Source organism: Polypterus senegalus, chromosome 10, assembly GCF_016835505.1.
Source record: "Polypterus senegalus isolate Bchr_013 chromosome 10, ASM1683550v1, whole genome shotgun sequence".
NCBI lineage: Eukaryota > Metazoa > Chordata > Cladistia > Polypteriformes > Polypteridae > Polypterus > Polypterus senegalus.
Window position 1 is genome coordinate 176,159,190 of NC_053163.1, and position 17,636 is coordinate 176,176,825.

A 17,636-nucleotide genomic window follows, 5' to 3' on the forward strand; every position below is an offset into this window, starting at 1 on the left:
ATAAGGAGTCTATCAAATGACGTGACCCCTGTGGCATGCTCGGCGGAGCGATGGACAGGTCCCCACGCACGCCTCTTCTTGGTCTATAATTTGAGGCTGTTGCGTGTTATGAAAGATGTGAGAGTCTACATCACTCTGCCTGTAATTGTATCCTCCAGCTTATACTTGAAATATTCAACTGTTTATTAGGATTCAGGAAAGGCATACTCATCTCTAGGACAAATGTGTGAGCTCTGCATCCATTTTTTTTTTGTTTTGTCCTGTTTATTTAGCCAGGGTGTAGTTTGCCACAGCAGGTAAGTCCTGCACCTTCCAACCGAGGGGAAAAGAAGAAATAATAAAAGAGCCTGTTGGCATCCCTTTCATAATGAATCATTAAGTCGACCAGAGCCAGCATGTAAAAGCATTTCAGAGGGCTGTGACGTCACAGTGTGGGGGCAGGGATGAGGGGGAGATGTACGCCGTGCCGGCGCTCTGGCATTTAATCAGCTTGCTGGGATCCTCATCATTTTTCATCTGCTCTAGCCCCCCCCCCCCCATCTCTCTCTCTCTCTCTCTCGCTCTCTCGCTCGCTTTCCGTTCACATTCAAAGGGCAGCACTGCTCGTAGCATCTGTGAGGAGCTAAAGATTCCCATCTTTCCCAACTGCATCATGATGCATTTGGCAGGATTAGGAACAACCTTATTTGACGGCATCATCTATAACGATGGAGACAATTGTGTGGCCCCGTGAGACACAGTCTGTGAAGGCTGCACACTAAAACAACTACAATACAGGGAGACACCTAGCTAGTCCTTACCTCTCATCTCACACTCATTCCACTGGATTGCTTGTCCTCCTTGTGAGTCGGGAGATTTTCTCCGTGAACAGAAGCACTCTTGTGGATTAAGGAAAGAAAAAAAAAAAAAAAAAGGATTAAGAACAAAAGGGAAAAAGAGAAAGAGAGAGAGACAGCATCTTTATAAAAACAGTTGGGTTTCTTTTCCTACTCAGGGGCTCTCCCAGAATTGGGGTGAGGGGTTTGGCTTTTTCATTTTTTCCCTTTCATGTGTAGAGTTCGATCAGCATGTCCTGCATTGTGATCTTGTCAGAGATTCTTACGATGAGCACTGCTACAAGGATGGCTGCAACATGGCTTTGTGCTCTCGGAATTTTTACCACTCAGTAGACTGGAGCAGCCATCGAATTTGGTTTGGAATTACAATTGCTGCTGATTATTTGGAAAGAGAAAGCAGGAATGGACAATTACTCGAGCCTTCAGTGTAAGTACAGCCGGAGCTTTTATTTTGTGTCATCCAGTGTGGCTGAATGTAACTGACATTGCACCTCGCTGCTTTAGTAGGAGCACAATGAGTAAAATAAAAATGAAATAGCTACATCTGTATACAGCAGCAGAGCCACCGTTTATGAAACACTGACTGTCTTGATGATGATGATGATGATGATAATGATGATGATGATGATGATTATTGTTTCATTTCCAAGATCACAGCTTTACAGTAAGGGCAGCAAAAAGTGACACTTAGCAGTTAAAAAGTAAAAATTAGTCAGCCCTGGAGAAATGCCAGGTTAGCTCGAAATGTGGCTTTAAACACTTTATCCGTATCCATTATGAACTATGGCAGTGATTTTGGCTTCAGAGTTCTAGGATCAGCACCGGGAAGTCTGTGCTACCTTTAGATAATAAAGTAAAAAGAGTGGAATCAATGTAAAAAAAATGATCACAAATAGACTATGTGGAAGGGAAAAAGGCTTTAGAGCATAACGGATGGAAGGTTATACTGTGAAATAAGATACAGCATCTGTAAACGTGGGCTCAGCAACGGGTAGATGGATGAATGGATGGATGTGTGGGTGGGTGGAAGGATATGCTTTAAGTATACCTGTGCATATACTGGGTATGTAAGTGCACTCAGGAAATGAATGGAGAGAAATATACATGAAAAGAAGTGATGGCCAATGAAGATATATTTATCATCTATACAAACTGAATCAGAAAATGGAAAGGCAGAGATTATAGTTGGGAGGGTGTGTAAATCTGCTTTTAATATGTATATATGTATATAGATAGATAGATAGATAGATAGATAGATAGATAGATAGATATGAAAGGCACTATATGATAGATAGATAGATTTTTATGTATGTGTGTGCGTGTGCACATATGAGAATACAAAACAACTAATAATTCAGTTAATATATATGTATAGTATATATTCTGTATTTTCAGTATATAAATATAAAATACACACAGACACACACACACATATATATATACTTGTTTTTATCTATCTATCTATCTATCTATCTATCTATCTATCTATCTATCTATCTATCTATCTATCTATCTAATCTATCTATAAACCCCATAGCCCTCAATTGTATGATATTGTATAAATAGTCTGCAGTGAATTCAGAGAATCAATAAAAGTTTTTTCATGTAGTACATATATTTCTTATATATATATATATATATATATATATATATATATATATATATATATATATATATATGAATATAGTAAACAAAATGTACAGAAATATGAAGATGCAATTATTTATATAAATATATTTATAAATAATTGAGCTTAGAAGATGGGAGAATGGACAATCAGATTAAGATATATATTAAGGTATACATATCTTGCTCATAAAAAGTAGCTTTATCTGTATAAATCCATAAATCTACATATATTTCCATCCATTCATTTTCTAACCCACTTTTTCATTTAGGGGCTACAGGGAATCACAACACTATGGGAGTCAAGGTGGGAAACAACCCTAGATGTAATACAAATCTAATAGAGGCCACACTCACTCATATGGGTCAATTAAGTCACCAATTTGAATGACAAATTTCTTTGGAATGTAGGAGGTAATTTGGAGTATTAACAGGAAAACCTACATGGACATAAGCAGAACACGTAATATCCACAGACAGTGTCTATATAGTGTATACAGACCACTTTGCCACCATATATATATATATTTCTCTCTTCTCTCTTTATATATCTATTTATATATACATTAGTATTAATATATGCATACTAATATACTTTATATATATATATATATATATATATATATATATATATATATATTAGTATCTATATATGTATGGTGGTAATTTGGTGTTTATATAAATAGGTCTACTTTATGTATAGTTATGATGCTCCATTCAAGGTTAGTTTTTATCTCACAGCCAGTACTACCAGAATAAAATCTGACAACTGTGACCCTAAACTGGATTAAATAGGTTTGAGAAAATTATGTTATAATGTATTTCATGTATAGAACTATACATCTAAGTTTAAATATTCTCTCACATTAAAGAGTAACTAAATAATTAATATGACCAGGTTTTTGAGGATAGATAGATAGATAGATAGATAGATAGATAGATAGATAGATAGATAGATAGATAGATAGATAGATAGATAGATAGATTCTTTTGGCTAGGATAAATTACATAATATGTGTGCGTGTGCACAAAATAAAATGAAGAAAACCTTTTTCAAGCAGCCATATCTGGCCATTCGATGTTAGAAGTTCAGAAGCCCTATAAACAGAGCAGTTGCAAAGTGCAAAATTGAGCTATATATGCCGTATGCCACAGCTGGACATGCCTACTGTTCATGTAGGCATCATTAGCAGCTTTCTGTCTTGCCCTCTGAGAATGCCGCCTATGGTCTTTTGCAGCGATGCTTCCTGCATCACAATGCTCCACTAATGCATTAGGTGGTATCTGACCTACTTAGTTTCTACAGTATACCCGCCTCCTCTCCATGCCATCTTTAAACAGTGGTGCGGTGCAGGTGTACAGTTCTTTCATTTTTGCACATTTTAGTCACATATAAATGTGACAGAGAGTCCATTTTCTGCCTAATGATACTATTCTGTACTACAGGTTGTGCTTTTATAACCTGCATTATAATCATTTGTCAGAATCTCATAAGCAATTTACAGACCTTTTTTGGTGAATTTTAAAGGCATTTTGGAAATCTGACTGAAATATTTTAAAGTGCTTATTGTGTTCAGCTTGGCACACAAAAAATGTATGGTTTGGCATAAACAAGAGAAATATTAATGCTGGCTTTTTCAGCTTGGCATACACACCCGGTAAGCAAGGCTGTAATTAGCAGAATGTGTTCTTTGTTTTCTTTTTTTTTTTTCTCATTTATGGTGCCATTCTGATTTCAAATGAATTTTAGTCATTAATTTAAAGCCAGTGGCCCACCCTGCCATGTCACTTTGAAGATTTTGCATGTTCTCTCTGTCTCATGCTGGTGAAGTTAACTGGCCGCTCTAAAGTGGGGTCGGGTAAGTGTGCCCATCAGGCGGCCTTGTGAAGCACTCAGCTCCACTCCTGTTTTCCAGATGATGCCCACAGCGTGGTCTGTGTGAACTAGAAAGGGCTGAAAAAATGGACAGATGGATGGATTTTAGTGTCATAAGAAAAACTGAAAATATATAAAGGCAATAACATATTATAAAAACCATTACTGACATACTGATGAATTAAGCACAGTTGGTACTTGTGTACAAATAGGTAATAAGAAAAAACAGCACTGTTATGGCGAGAGCTTCAGGAGAAAAGAAAAGAGAAAGAAGAGACTGGCACCCTTTCCAGAACTAACTCCCACCTTACATAATATGTTGCCAAGTACCCCCCCTCCCCACACACACACACACCCAATGATTTGGATTAACCAGTTTTAAGAAGGTTATATATCATGAAAGCTGAACAAAAGCCCCCAAAACACCAAAGGATTAAACACAATGAATTATAAATTGTTGTGCATAAGGTGTGAAGTGAAACAACTAGAAATGCCTCTAATGCTCCCTGTGGACCAGGACTTACAAGATTAAAGTCTGATGAAGATGTTTGGGTTGGAATGGTGTTCCTTTAGCTCCATGTCAATGTGTTCTTATGACTTTTCATATTTTTGGTCCTTTGCAGAGCAACACAGAAAAAGCTAGCCAGATCATTTGTCCCCATACTTTGGCTTTTGGAAACTGCTTATCCAATTTCAGGTTTTCCAGGTGTAAATTGATTGAATGATTAACCTTATTAGAGAATACTGTCAATTTAAAGAACAACCTATAAGGGATAAGTAGCTAAACAACTTATGACATCTTAAGTGTTTTGGCTACGACCAAGTGATGTAATGGAAATTCTTAACCGTATGCTGATTTTTTGCAAAGACAACCAATGACTTCAATGATATATGAACACAGAATGGGCACCAAAGCACTGGCCAGACACAGCGGTTAGAGCTGCCACCTCCAGTCTCCCAGATGAAGAGAATAGATTTGACATAAAGTGGAGGCTCCTCGAGTCAATCAAGAAGCAGTGGGGCTTCCATCCTTTCTCTTTTATATTCCTCAAATGATTTCATGGTGCGCCCAGACTGCTTTCTCTTTTCTTCTTTTCCTCCACTTTTTGATAACAAAGTCTTAGCATTAATAATCTGCCCTGCAGGTAACTGAAAGTGAAGAGCTCTCCATTTTGTGCTTAGGATTTCAGGTAGCATGGCACATGGAGGTGTAGTGGTTAGAACTGGGAAATTACAGTCTGACGGAAGTTTATACATTCTTCCGTGTTGGTCTGGATTTTTCAGTTACTCTGACTGTCTTCTATCATCTCCAAGACGTGTGTGTTAAATTAATTGATACAAATTCTGGATTTTTTAAATTATTATGTCTACTGCTATTATATTTAGAATAACTACAAGTTAAACATTACAACTCTTACATAGATAGTGTAATAGATGGCCTGCAGCTCAACCCGGCCGGCATGCCCAAGGAATGGAAGGAGGGGGGAAGGCAGCTACTTTGGGACGCTGCCACCCTCAGGATGCTAGATGGTGATTTCCCTGCAGCATAGCGATGCCCTGGAATCCCGCAGGGCACCATTGGATATGGAGTTTGGCTTTACAGTCCTGCTGGGTATTGTGGGTGCCGCCAGGAGACTCTGCAGGGAGACAGGGGGATTCTTGCTTTCCGCAGAGCCCGGAAGAACTCCCAAGTTACGAGGATGGAAGCCCCAAAGTACTTCCGGACTGAAGAAAACTCAAGCCCTCCATTTGACCCAGAAATGCTGGCAAGTCATGTGGGAGGAAGAACGGAAGGACTTCTGGGTCAAGGACTGTATGAAGGACTGCTGTGAACCCAGCAAGTGAGCCGGAGTTGGGAGGTAGTTGACAGATCTTGCTTGCTGGGTGGTGTGGAGGAGAGAACTGAGTTATTTATTGTGTACTTATTATTGTAATTATTATTACTACTTGCCTGTGTATGGTGGTTGGGGTGCTTAGATAGATAGATAGATAGATAGATAGATAGATAGATAGATAGATAGATAGATAGATAGATAGATTAATCCCAAGGGGAAATTCACATATTCCAGCAGCACCATACTGATAAAAAACAATATTAAATTAAAGAGTGATAAAAATGCAAGTAAAAATGGAGGCACTACTACAGAAAAGGAACAAATTAAAGAACCTTTTTGTGTTTTTACCTGGTGTCCTGGGCATTTGTCTGTCATGTTAGAGGAGCGACAGAGCCCTCTAGTGTCACAATAATAGATAGATAGATATAGAAAGCACTATATAATAGATATCATAGAGGATGGATCGGACAAGTCTATGGTCTGTCCAACATTCTGTTCCTTGCATACCTTGTGTGATCAGGACATACTGGAGATCATGTTCACAGACAAGGAGGTGCCAGCAAAGTCAGTGCTTTGGATCTGTGTCTCTGCCTATGGCCTTTTCAGAAGAAGGACTATCCAGCTTTGGTTTCAGTGAAGGATTCTTCATCAGGGAGATGAGTCTTGCTGAGGGTGCAGATGTCCACCATGTAATGTTGGAGCACTGAGGCTATAAGGGCTGTTCTCCATGGTGTTTGGTCAATAGTGGTCAAATCCATGAATGTGCCGACATGCCAATTGTAAGGATGAAATATTTTGAGATTTTTCAACCATATGTAGAGGGATGACTTACCAAGTATGGTTGCCTAGCTGAGTACAGGTGTACTTTGTTTAGGAAACATTTTATTGTCCCCTCCCTGTCTGGGCTAGGCAGTGCCACCCTTGAAAAAGGCTTCCTAGTCACACCGGCAGGACACAGACGAGGCACTTGCCCCAGGATGTGACTCTTAATCATTATCACCCCAAAGCCATATGTTATTAGGTTCCATACTAAGAACTTACAGCATCACCCAATGGTAGTTCAATCTGTCTCTTGCCAATCGCTGTAGGACTTTGATACTGGAAAAAGGATGAGGTAGATGGATAGAAGGATGACCCTGCGCAAAGGAGTTGTTGATATTGGTGCTGGTGAGGGAGCACAATCCTCAATCACACCACTTCACCTCCTATTGGGGATCCACGGTGAACGGTGAGAGACGGCAGGAAGTTGCACCTCTTTGGATAGACTCTTGGTAAGATGGGGGGGTGATGGTTTGAGTCAGTCTTAGTCGGGACCTCACCTCTAAGTTTGTCGCCATTGGGTGGCCATACCAGGGAATATACAACTGCCAACGGCATCTCTCAGGGGATCATTGATCATGCAAACCACTCCACCATGTTAATGCACTGACTCAGTGGAGGGATAGATAGATAGATAGATAGATAGATAGATAGATAGATAGATAGATAGATAGATAGATAGATAGATAGATAGATAGATAGATAGATAGATAGATAGATAGATAGATACTCAAATTACAAAAAATAAAGACAATTCCTCACTTGGCTGAAAAGAGCAGCCACACTGAGGCACTGTACAGGTGTATTGCCATAGGTATGAAGGAGCCCCAGTAGTGTTTCTTGACTCACTTCTTAATAATTTGTTGGCTGAAAGTACTTAATAATAAGACTGTTATTGAGAGGGGGTGCAGCATTGTTCAAGATTCAAGATTTAAGAGTTTTATTTGTCACACACACACTTATACAGGTACAATGTGCAGTGAGTGATGGAAACCGGGGCGTCAGCGAGCCCAAACCCCGACACGAACACACAGAGTCCCGGGTTCAAACATAGGGTGGTTAATTAACCAAACTCCTACAAAAAACACAGGTTTCTCTCTTCACAATTCCTCTCTTTATCACAATTCTCTCACCACAGCACTGCCTTCATCCAGTCGAGTGTTACCTTTCTTCCTCCCAGCTCCGACTTGACTAAATAAGGGAGTGCGGTCTCTTTTATTACAGACCCTGTAGTACTTCTGGTGCCAGGGTGATTGCCCGATGGAAGCACTTCTGTGTCACACGGAAGTCCATTATAACAGGGAGCTTGTCTCCCTGTAGCGTCCTCTTGTGGCACCCAGTGACTCCTATGCTTCCCACTAGGTATCAATATCCAGTGCTGCTACCATCTAGCATGCTGGGGGCATAAAAAGCCCCCAGCAATATCTTTTCTATTTAACGGGCTGTCAGTCCATCCTTTCCAGTCCTTCCTTCCAGGTCTGCTCCCTTTTTCCTTCCTGGCTGGGATGCTTATCTGCCTATTAGGAGTCTCCTGTATGGGTAAGGAACCATCCCCTCTCCTGGCTGGGATTCCCATTCAGGCCATTTGGCATCTACAAGTGAAATGAAAAAAGCTAGTCCACTCTAAGATTATGCAAAACAAAAACAAACACACAAGAGAGAAGATGATAAAATTAACTGTATTAAATGAAATAAATTAAATTAACTAAACTAAAGTAAGATAGATTAAAATTAAATTGAAATCTGAAATCTGAAACAGTAAAATGTGTAAAGTGACTGTGCAACGTTAAAGGGAGTGTGCAATAAATTTTAAGACTGAATGTTTGTTGGCATGTCAGAGTTCAGGATCCTAGAGGGTCAAACTGCCCTTGCATCTCTCAGTCGTTGCCATTCATCTGTGTAGCCGGTTGTCTGAGTTGAGCGGGCTGAACAGCCTGTTGCTGGGGGTGGGTAGAGTCCATTATAATGTTCATGACAGCCCTCAGTTCTGTCTTCATTCTTAAGTCCACTACTACCTCCAGCAGGTCCAGAGTGCATCCCATAATTGAGATTGCTTTCTTAACATTCTTGTTGATGCAGTTGTCCTCTCTTGAAGCCCACAGAATCAAGCAGCCCAACAAACTAAAGAGTAGAAAATCTCACTGGCCATCACAGAGTTACAGAATATGTAAAAGATGTCAGTGCCCACATTAATGGAGCACAATCTCCTAAGCCAAAATGAATCTGCTCTTCTTTTTGTTATATAGTTCCACTATGTTACAAGACCCAGTCCATCTTGTCATTAATGTGGACCCCCACCAAATACAAGTGAGCCACCTCCACATCCACTGGCTGAATAGTGACTGGACATCTGGGCTTGGCTAAAGTGTCCTTTTGTTCAAAACTGACGGGGTGTGTCCCCCCCTAACTTGGCCCAGTACCCTTGTCTGGTACGCATAACTGAGTGAAATATATCTTTTTGAAATAACGTTTTTCATTACAATTACTATTATTTTTTTTATTTTTACAATGAATAGCATAAGTGTTCATTTGTTTGGTCCCTGTCAGCAGCACTCACACTCACAAACACAGTTAGATGCACAGCATAGCAGAAGCCCCTTCGTCCACAGTAGTAGCTCAAGGTTTGTTTAAAATGAAAGTTGAGACCAACTGCTACAGTAGGAGAATTTGTGATAGAAAAGGGAAGCGCAAGGGTGAAAACATGGACCATCATCTGAGATTCACTCCAGCATGACTGATACTTACATACTGACTGCTCCTTGTTGGCATAATGCGACTATATGTTTAGATGTTAAAAGCATTTCACAACAGCAATTCAGTTCCCCAAAGAGGGACTTCACATAGGTCATTCTTGAACGTGATATAACTTTTTATTCATGTATCCCTCCAGGGTATCTCCATGTCCCATTTAAGACACTTTCAGAAATGCCAGACTTCTGTGTCCTACTTGCTCGACAAATCTCTTCCTCTCCCCCCTCATTCTCTCCATCTCGTAACCTATTTACAGTATGTGACACAGTTTAGGCAGGAAACTTCGCTGGGTCATTTGTTTTTGATTATTTTATTAATAAGAACTCGTATTTCTTTAAACTGCTGGCATTATGCACCTGTGTAGTTAGAACTTTCTAAATATGGTTGTCATGTTGGGACTCTTTACGCCATCACAGCAGTAATTCAGGATTGGTTACCCATCCTTACAAGTATCTAGAAGTACTATCATCACAACACGTTTGCCCTTTTCTTCACTGTTCATTAGAAGAAACAAAAAGTTTGGATTTCCAAAACTGGTAGGAGAGAGAATGGATTGAAATCTACAATGCATAATGTCTTTTGAAGAATATTCTGTTATCAGACAATAGTAATAGTACTGTAACTTTGATTCAGATTTTTGAGGAATGGGGGACCATATACTAAAAGATGTCATATTCTGTATTGTTCAATTGCCCTACAGTTGGTTTAGCTTATTGTCTAGTGATGGGCATTTTGATTCACATTGCTGATTAGATTCTTTCCAACTACCCAATTAAGTAAATCAACTCTTTTGATTAATTTGATTCACCTGATTCATCAAGTGCATGTATCTCCTCTTGGAATGAATAGAAAATTAAGTATTATTTATTTAATTTTAGTATATTATTAATACTTTTCAAATTATATATTAAACAACCTGGGAATTAATATACTATAAAACAATATAAAGAATGATGATGCTTGTTTAAAATAGAACACTAAGTTTGAGCGTCAAGACTCATGTGACTCGCTCTCAGGTAATGATTCAGTGATTCATTTCACAAACCAAATAAACAAGAATCAAATGAGTTGATCTGATGACTAAAAAAACCCCAAAATTTGCAGGGGTTCCAAGGCCACAAGACCACCCAGCCCCCACTGGGCATTCTACCTAACAAACCTTGAAAATACTTCTAAAAACTTCCCACTAGGTGGGAGTATACCACCCAACCCTGGCTAGATAGTAGGGCAACACAGAATCTTTATAAAAATACAAAGGTTTATTTCCACAAAAATGACTGTACAAGAACGAAGCTCTGTAGAGCAATGAAGGAGAAATGGAGTTGCCTAAAACAAAAGTCAATCCAGGTGAACAAGGTCCCAATACAGAAATCCAGAACAAGGTCAAAAAACAGAGCAAAAAAGATTCAGAAGTCCAATAAATTAAACGAAACACAAATAAACTCACCAACTCCCTAGCATATTTGAAATGAACCACCAGGAACCATGGATGACTGTAGGAGGAGGGCAATAGTTTGCAGTAATTGAAGGTGGCCCTGCCTCTTGGGGGACCACCCACAGAACACATGGAGCATAACACAGGCAGCTTATAGACAAGATCAAAAATAAAGACTAATGCACATAATCAACAAAAGCAACATTAACTTAAGTAAAATGGCAGAAAAAGTAAACAAAGCTTTGATCCATAATCAGGGGAGAAACCATGGGTGAAACATAACACTTGGGTAATGATGCAAAGATTCAGTTTGCAAATCAAATAAACAAATAATCAAGTGACTCATTCTTGGGTAAGGATTTGGTGATTCAGTTCACAAATCAAGTTAACAAGAGTTGAGTGACTCATTCTCAGGTAGTGATACAGTGATACAGTTCACAAATCAAACGACTGAGAAAATTCTCAGGTAATCATTCAGTGATTCTGTTCACAAATCAATGAATGAGGTTCATGTGAATCATTCTCGGGTAATAATTCAGTGATTCACTTCATAATCAAATGAACAAGAATTGTGTGACTCATTCTCAGGTACTGAGTCACTGATTCAGTTCACAAATCAAATGAATGAGAATCGTGTGACTCGTTCTCAGGTAATCATTCAGTGATTCAGTTCACTAATCAAATGAACGAGAATTATGTGAGTCGTTCTCAGGTAATAATATTGTGACTCGGTTCACAAATCCAATGAAAGAGAATCGTGTGAGTTGTTCTGAGGTGATAATGCAGTGATTAAGTCGATAAATCAAATGAAAGAGAATCGTGTGACTCGTTCTCAGTTATTGGTTCAGCTTGAAACTAAAAGAATTAGTGATTCTACTTGCTCTGCGCATTTAATGAGCCTTAAAAAGTGTTTGTGAAAGGAAAATTGAAAACAAATATTTGCTAGACATTAGAGTAATATTTTTATAGGGCATTGTTTTGTGTGACTAATTTGTTGAATGTACAAACAGACATAAACCTACTAGCTTAATATCTACATTCATTCTGTTCTAATAATACTGAATTTCAGTAATAAATTGTACAAAATGAACAATTAAAACATTGTAATGCAAATGTGGTGTTACCATACTATGATGAACGAAAAAATAATCAATGACAGAGTTCTTGTTTACAGATAATGACTTAATTCTATCTTGAAAGAGTCATACATGAACTGAACGAGGTGGGATCTCTAAACATCTAAATGAAAGAGACTGATGGCATAATGCATGTGCTTTAGCACTCTAGTTGAGCTCTACCGAAAAGAGTAGATCATGAAAGACTGAATCATTTCTAAATCAGCTATAACTATATTGTAAGCAACATTTGTGATTAGAGGAGAGCAGGTCTTTCTAGGCCTTGATGAGCTACACTATGATGTGTAATACACAATTACCCGTTGCGTCAAAAGGTCAACGTGTTGTGCATTCTGAGATGCTTTTCTGCTCTCCACAGTTGCACAGACTTGTTGTCTGAGTTATCATAGCTTTTCTGTCAACTCCAACTCATCTGGCAATTCTCTATCATCAACAAGGCATTTTTCGTCCACAAAACTTACACTTATTGGATATTTTTTTGTTTTTCACACCATTCTGAGTAAACTCTAGAGAGTGTTGTGTGTGAAATTCTCATGAGATAAGCAGTTACAGAAACAATCAAACCAGCTTATCTGGCGTCAACAATAATGCTACAGTCAAAGTCACTGAGATCGTATTTTGTCCCCATTCTGGTGTTTGCTGAGAACATTAAATGAAGATCTTGATCTGTAACTGCATGAGGTTATGCATTGAGCTGCTGCCTCCTGATTGGCTGATTAGATAATTACGCAGATAAACACATGTACAATTGTTCCTAATAATTTGTTCATTGAGTGTCCATCCATCCATCCATCCATTATCCAACCCGCTATATCCTAACTACAGGGTCACGGGGGTATTATACATTATTTATTCTTGCTTTAAAATGATATCCTTGGTTGTTGTGATTAGCTCTTATGTGGTGTTTAATTGTTAAAATGCAACATGAACGCAGGCTTATTCAGCTCCTTCAGCCATCCTAATGCAGCACTCAGTTGAAATCACTAACAATAGTCCATCCATTCTCTTCTTCTGCATGGTTTCCTTCTAAACTTTCTTGACATTATTAGAGAGAAATGCTGTTATGTGTTCAAGAGTGCGATGGGGTAGTTTGATCACATGTAAATACCATGTCGTGATAACCTTAATCGCCATTCCATCCCTCACTCTTTAATTTCCAATGTAACAGAGTGAAAGACGAGGGTTCAAAGAACATACAGCGAGCGATCAGGGGACCTACATTACCTATGGAGTTAGACCTGGGGTCCAGGGAGGAGGACAGAATGACCACACATTTTGCATTTGCTGTGTCGGTGACGGGATACAACACAAAGGCTTTCATAGCGAGTTTAATTGGGATGTCTATTCTTGATGGGCTTACTATCTGCTCTCAGTGTCCTCAAGGACAAGTTGCAGTTCTTGACATTGTTGCCACCTGACTCTTCATTGTGCACAAATTTGAATGTCTATCAATGGGACAGAGCTAATAGCGACATGAGTGGCGTCTTCCTCTTATAACTTTTTCACAAGATCTCATTGATAGTTTATAAGTAGCTGTGTCATCTGCAAAGGCCATGGTGATCATCTGATAAGAGTTCAGGTTTAATTACTCGTGCAGTAACGCGGCGTTTTACTCTGAATTTTCATTATGTATTCATTAATCTCCTGCTTGTTCCTATTAGAACATAAAAGGAGATTTATTAAGCTTGAAAAAAAAAATTCAGGGCCGCAAGACATGAATGCTTCTTACATTTTTGGTGTCTGCACTTATATATGGATAACAAAATAAAACATTTAGGTGTAAAACATAAATATGTTTCCATGAGCTTTAGGGGTGACTGCTGTAGCAATGATTTTAAAAAACAGTTTGAAGGCCTGAACAAAATGAAAGATTATTAAATGAAAATGTAACAAATACAATTAACATCCATCCATTATCCAACCCGCTATATCCTAACTACAGGGTCATGGGGATCTGCTTGAGCCAATCCCAGCCTACACAGGGTACAAGGCAGGAAACAAACCCTGGGCAGGACGCCAGTCCACCGCAGGACGTGCACACACAAACACCCACACACTAAGCACACACCGTACTTCTAAAAAAAATTTTATTATTATGCTGTCTTAAGGAATTGTTCTGTTGTGTGTATTGTATTGTATTGACCCCTACTTTTGACACCCACTGCACGCCCAACCTACCTGGAAAGGGGTCTCTCTTTGAACTGCCTTTCCCGAGGTTTCTTCCATTTTTCCCTACAAGGTTTTTATTGGGAGTTTTTCCTTGTCTTCTCAGAGAGTCAAGGCTGGGGGGCTGTCAAAAGGCAGGGCCTGTTAAAGCCCATTGCGGCACTTCCTGTGTGATTTTGGGCTATACAAAAATAAACTGTATTGTATTGTATTGTATTGTACACTAGGGACAATTTTGGATCGCCAATCTACCTAACCTGCATGTCTTTGGACTGTGGGAGGAAGCCGGAGTACCTGGAGGAAACCCACGCAGACACGGGGAGAACATGAAAACTCCACGCAGGGCGAACCCGGGTCTCCTAACTGAAAGGCAGCAGTGCTACCACTGCGACACCATGCCGCCCATATAATTAACAGTAATCATTAATATTAACACAGCCATTCAAATTTAAAAGCTTTTAACTTTATCCGAGTATTTAATGTTGAAAATGTGGACTAGACGTGACCTCATGGAGGCTTTGTCTTAGATTTGAACCTTGCAGAAATGTGGAGTCTGCATGTTCTGTGTGGGGTTTTCCTCCCATTCTTCTCCCACATCACATTTCTCGCAGGTTACATTAGCCCTCATATCAATATCAATTAAGACCCCCACAGGCCCCTGGGTGACTTAGCTCCTTAATGGATACTCCATCATACTTTTAACAATGCAGCATGCAGACAGACACTGGGCTATTTAAAGCTGTATTTCCTACTCTTGATTTTGGTGCAAAACTCAACCGTTTTATCGTTCAGGGATGTTTGCCCTCTTTAGTTATTTTGACTTGCAGATATTCAAGTGTTTCATCAAGTGGAGTAGTGCTACCTTTGATCATTTCAACTCGTAGATACTCAGTCATTTCGTCGAGTGCTTTAGTGAATAGGCCCGTTGCTGTCAAGGACACCCTGGGCACGCTCACCAGAAAGATCTGGTGGCAGTCAGTGAGTGTGTACAAGTGGGCCCAGAAATGGTCCAAGCCTTGTCAGATGTATAATACATACGTCTGGAGTGCACTTAACTTTAAAGTTGGTGGGAGCCATTGGACAGTTCACTTACTGTGAGATATGTAAACCAATCCAACGCTTCATGAGGCGGAGCTCAGAGTAGGGGTGGGGCTTTAAAGAGTAACAGTGTGTTTGTTAACATGGCCAGAGTGTCAGGCAGCAAGCCCATGGTCATGATGGATAAAGCTTGTCTGGCTAAAAAATGATCCTAAAAAGACCCCTTATAAAAGAGTGTCATCTGTACAGGAAAACACTTTACACGTGTTCAAAATAAACATAACCTGCTGCAAAGGAAAATCCTTTCTGTAAAACCAGTTTATACTTTGTCATTTGTAGTCCTCACCACTGGCTGTATTTGGTGTCTGTGTCTCTCATTTACGACAAAACCATCGCAGTCAGTGCGGAGCTAAAAGAAATGGAAGCAAGGAACTGTAAAATATGCATTCCAACTAAATGGTGTGACTGGCACCCTGTTTAGGTGTTGTTCTTGCCTGGCGCACAATGACTGCTTGAAGAGGATTCACCAGCCCTGCAACCCTGCCCTGGGTAAGAGAGTTAAGGTAATGGATGAATGGATGGATGGATGGGTGTGCCATCACACAGAGTTAAAAATGGAGGAGAACTGCTGTTAAGCAAGTTCTTAAAATGGAGTTGCAAAAGATGTAAGATTCAGTCATTCATGAAGAAACTGTTGTGATAACAACAAACAGGAGACATCAAAGATTTGGGGCAGCCACCCATATAATATGCCCTGGCTGCAAAACGGGTAATTTTAGTTAAGCTGTCAAAGTCCAAAACAGAACTGTCTCATAGGTGTGAAATGGCGGCTTTAAAGGTTAAGATCTGAAGTGACATGATCATGGGCGGTTGGAACTGGAAGTGACGTCATCATGGGCGCTGGAAAAAAATGGAAGTGACGTCATCATGGGCTCTGGGACCCGGTGAGATTTCCCATGAATGGTCTGCAGAGGAATGAGAGAGGAAGTCAGTGCACCTTGCCACCCCCGGTCTGGCATGGAATTATCACTATTCAGGCCCATTAGCTACCTCCCATTCGCATGTGTGTGACACTGTTTATTAACAAGTCCATTGTTGCAGAAAAATATAATCATTGTTGTCTTAATGTTTGATATGATCTAATGTGCTTTTTTCGGCTTGGAGGAAAAAAAAATTGCCACGGTCATGGACATGATTGTAGAATACATGTCAGGTTAATGCCACTTGGCAGAATGATTAAAAAGACGAAGGGCATACACTATCTAGCAGCATAGCTGATAACTTCTCCCTACTCCTAAGCTATGCATTTTTGTAAGTTTTTTGGTTCCCCTGGTATATACATACTTTCTGTTGATCACAATGTGTCCCCAAGATATATAAATTAATCAAACTTCAGTTGTCTTGTTCTACTGAGCTCTTGAATTGATAACAACAATGCTATCTTTCTTTTTTTTCCCTCTTAGTGTCGGAGTGGTGGCTCTGAGGCTAGAAATCTGTTCTGGCATTTGGGAGATTGCGAGTTCGAATCCCATAAATGCCAAAAGGGACTCGGCTCTGTCAGGCCTTTCAGCAAGGCCCTTAACCTGCAATTGCTGAAAGGTCTGAGTAGTGAGAAAAGCTCTATATAAATGTAAAAAATTATTATTTCTTGTTTTGTTCCTTTTCCTCTCTTCCTGTCTTTCCATATGTTTCTAATTCATGAAAAGAAACCCGAACACTTAAAGTGCACGGATTGGTGGAAATTGAAGTTGGAAGAAACCCTGTGGGCAGACATCGCTGCCATTCACTACAAACTTTTAACCAAGTTTTCCCCAGCTATGTCAAGTACAAGTCAAAGGACACTCTTAAATATATTGGTTTTGAAATGGCACTTTACCGGGTTGTGTGGTTTCCCAAAGAACCATTCCTTGACAAAGAACCATTTCATTCTGGGAAACTTTATTTGCTAATGAAATTGGATCCTTTGGGTTTTTTTAAAGGTTCCTCATATGCGGACAAAACAGAACTTGTTACTACCTAGTAGACTACCAAGCAGGATACAGCAGATCAAGAACACCTGAACGTAACCTGTGTGATTGTAGGCAAGAGGAGTGTTTTTAAAATCAGGAACCTTTTGGT

The 17,636-nt window shown here is 39.6% G+C and overlaps 1 protein-coding gene across 8 annotated transcripts in view; it reads left to right on the forward strand.

Moving 5' to 3' along the window:
* Positions 1 to 547: 547 nt before the first annotated feature.
* lrrc7 (leucine rich repeat containing 7) overlaps positions 548 to 17,636 on the forward strand; it is a 495,776-nt gene continuing 478,687 nt past the window's right edge. For all 8 annotated transcript variants that reach the window (XM_039767825.1, XM_039767819.1, XM_039767821.1 and 5 more), the window contains exon 1: positions 548 to 1,263. The gene's annotated coding sequence lies outside the window, so the exon portion shown is untranslated. The remainder of the gene's footprint in view (positions 1,264 to 17,636) is intronic.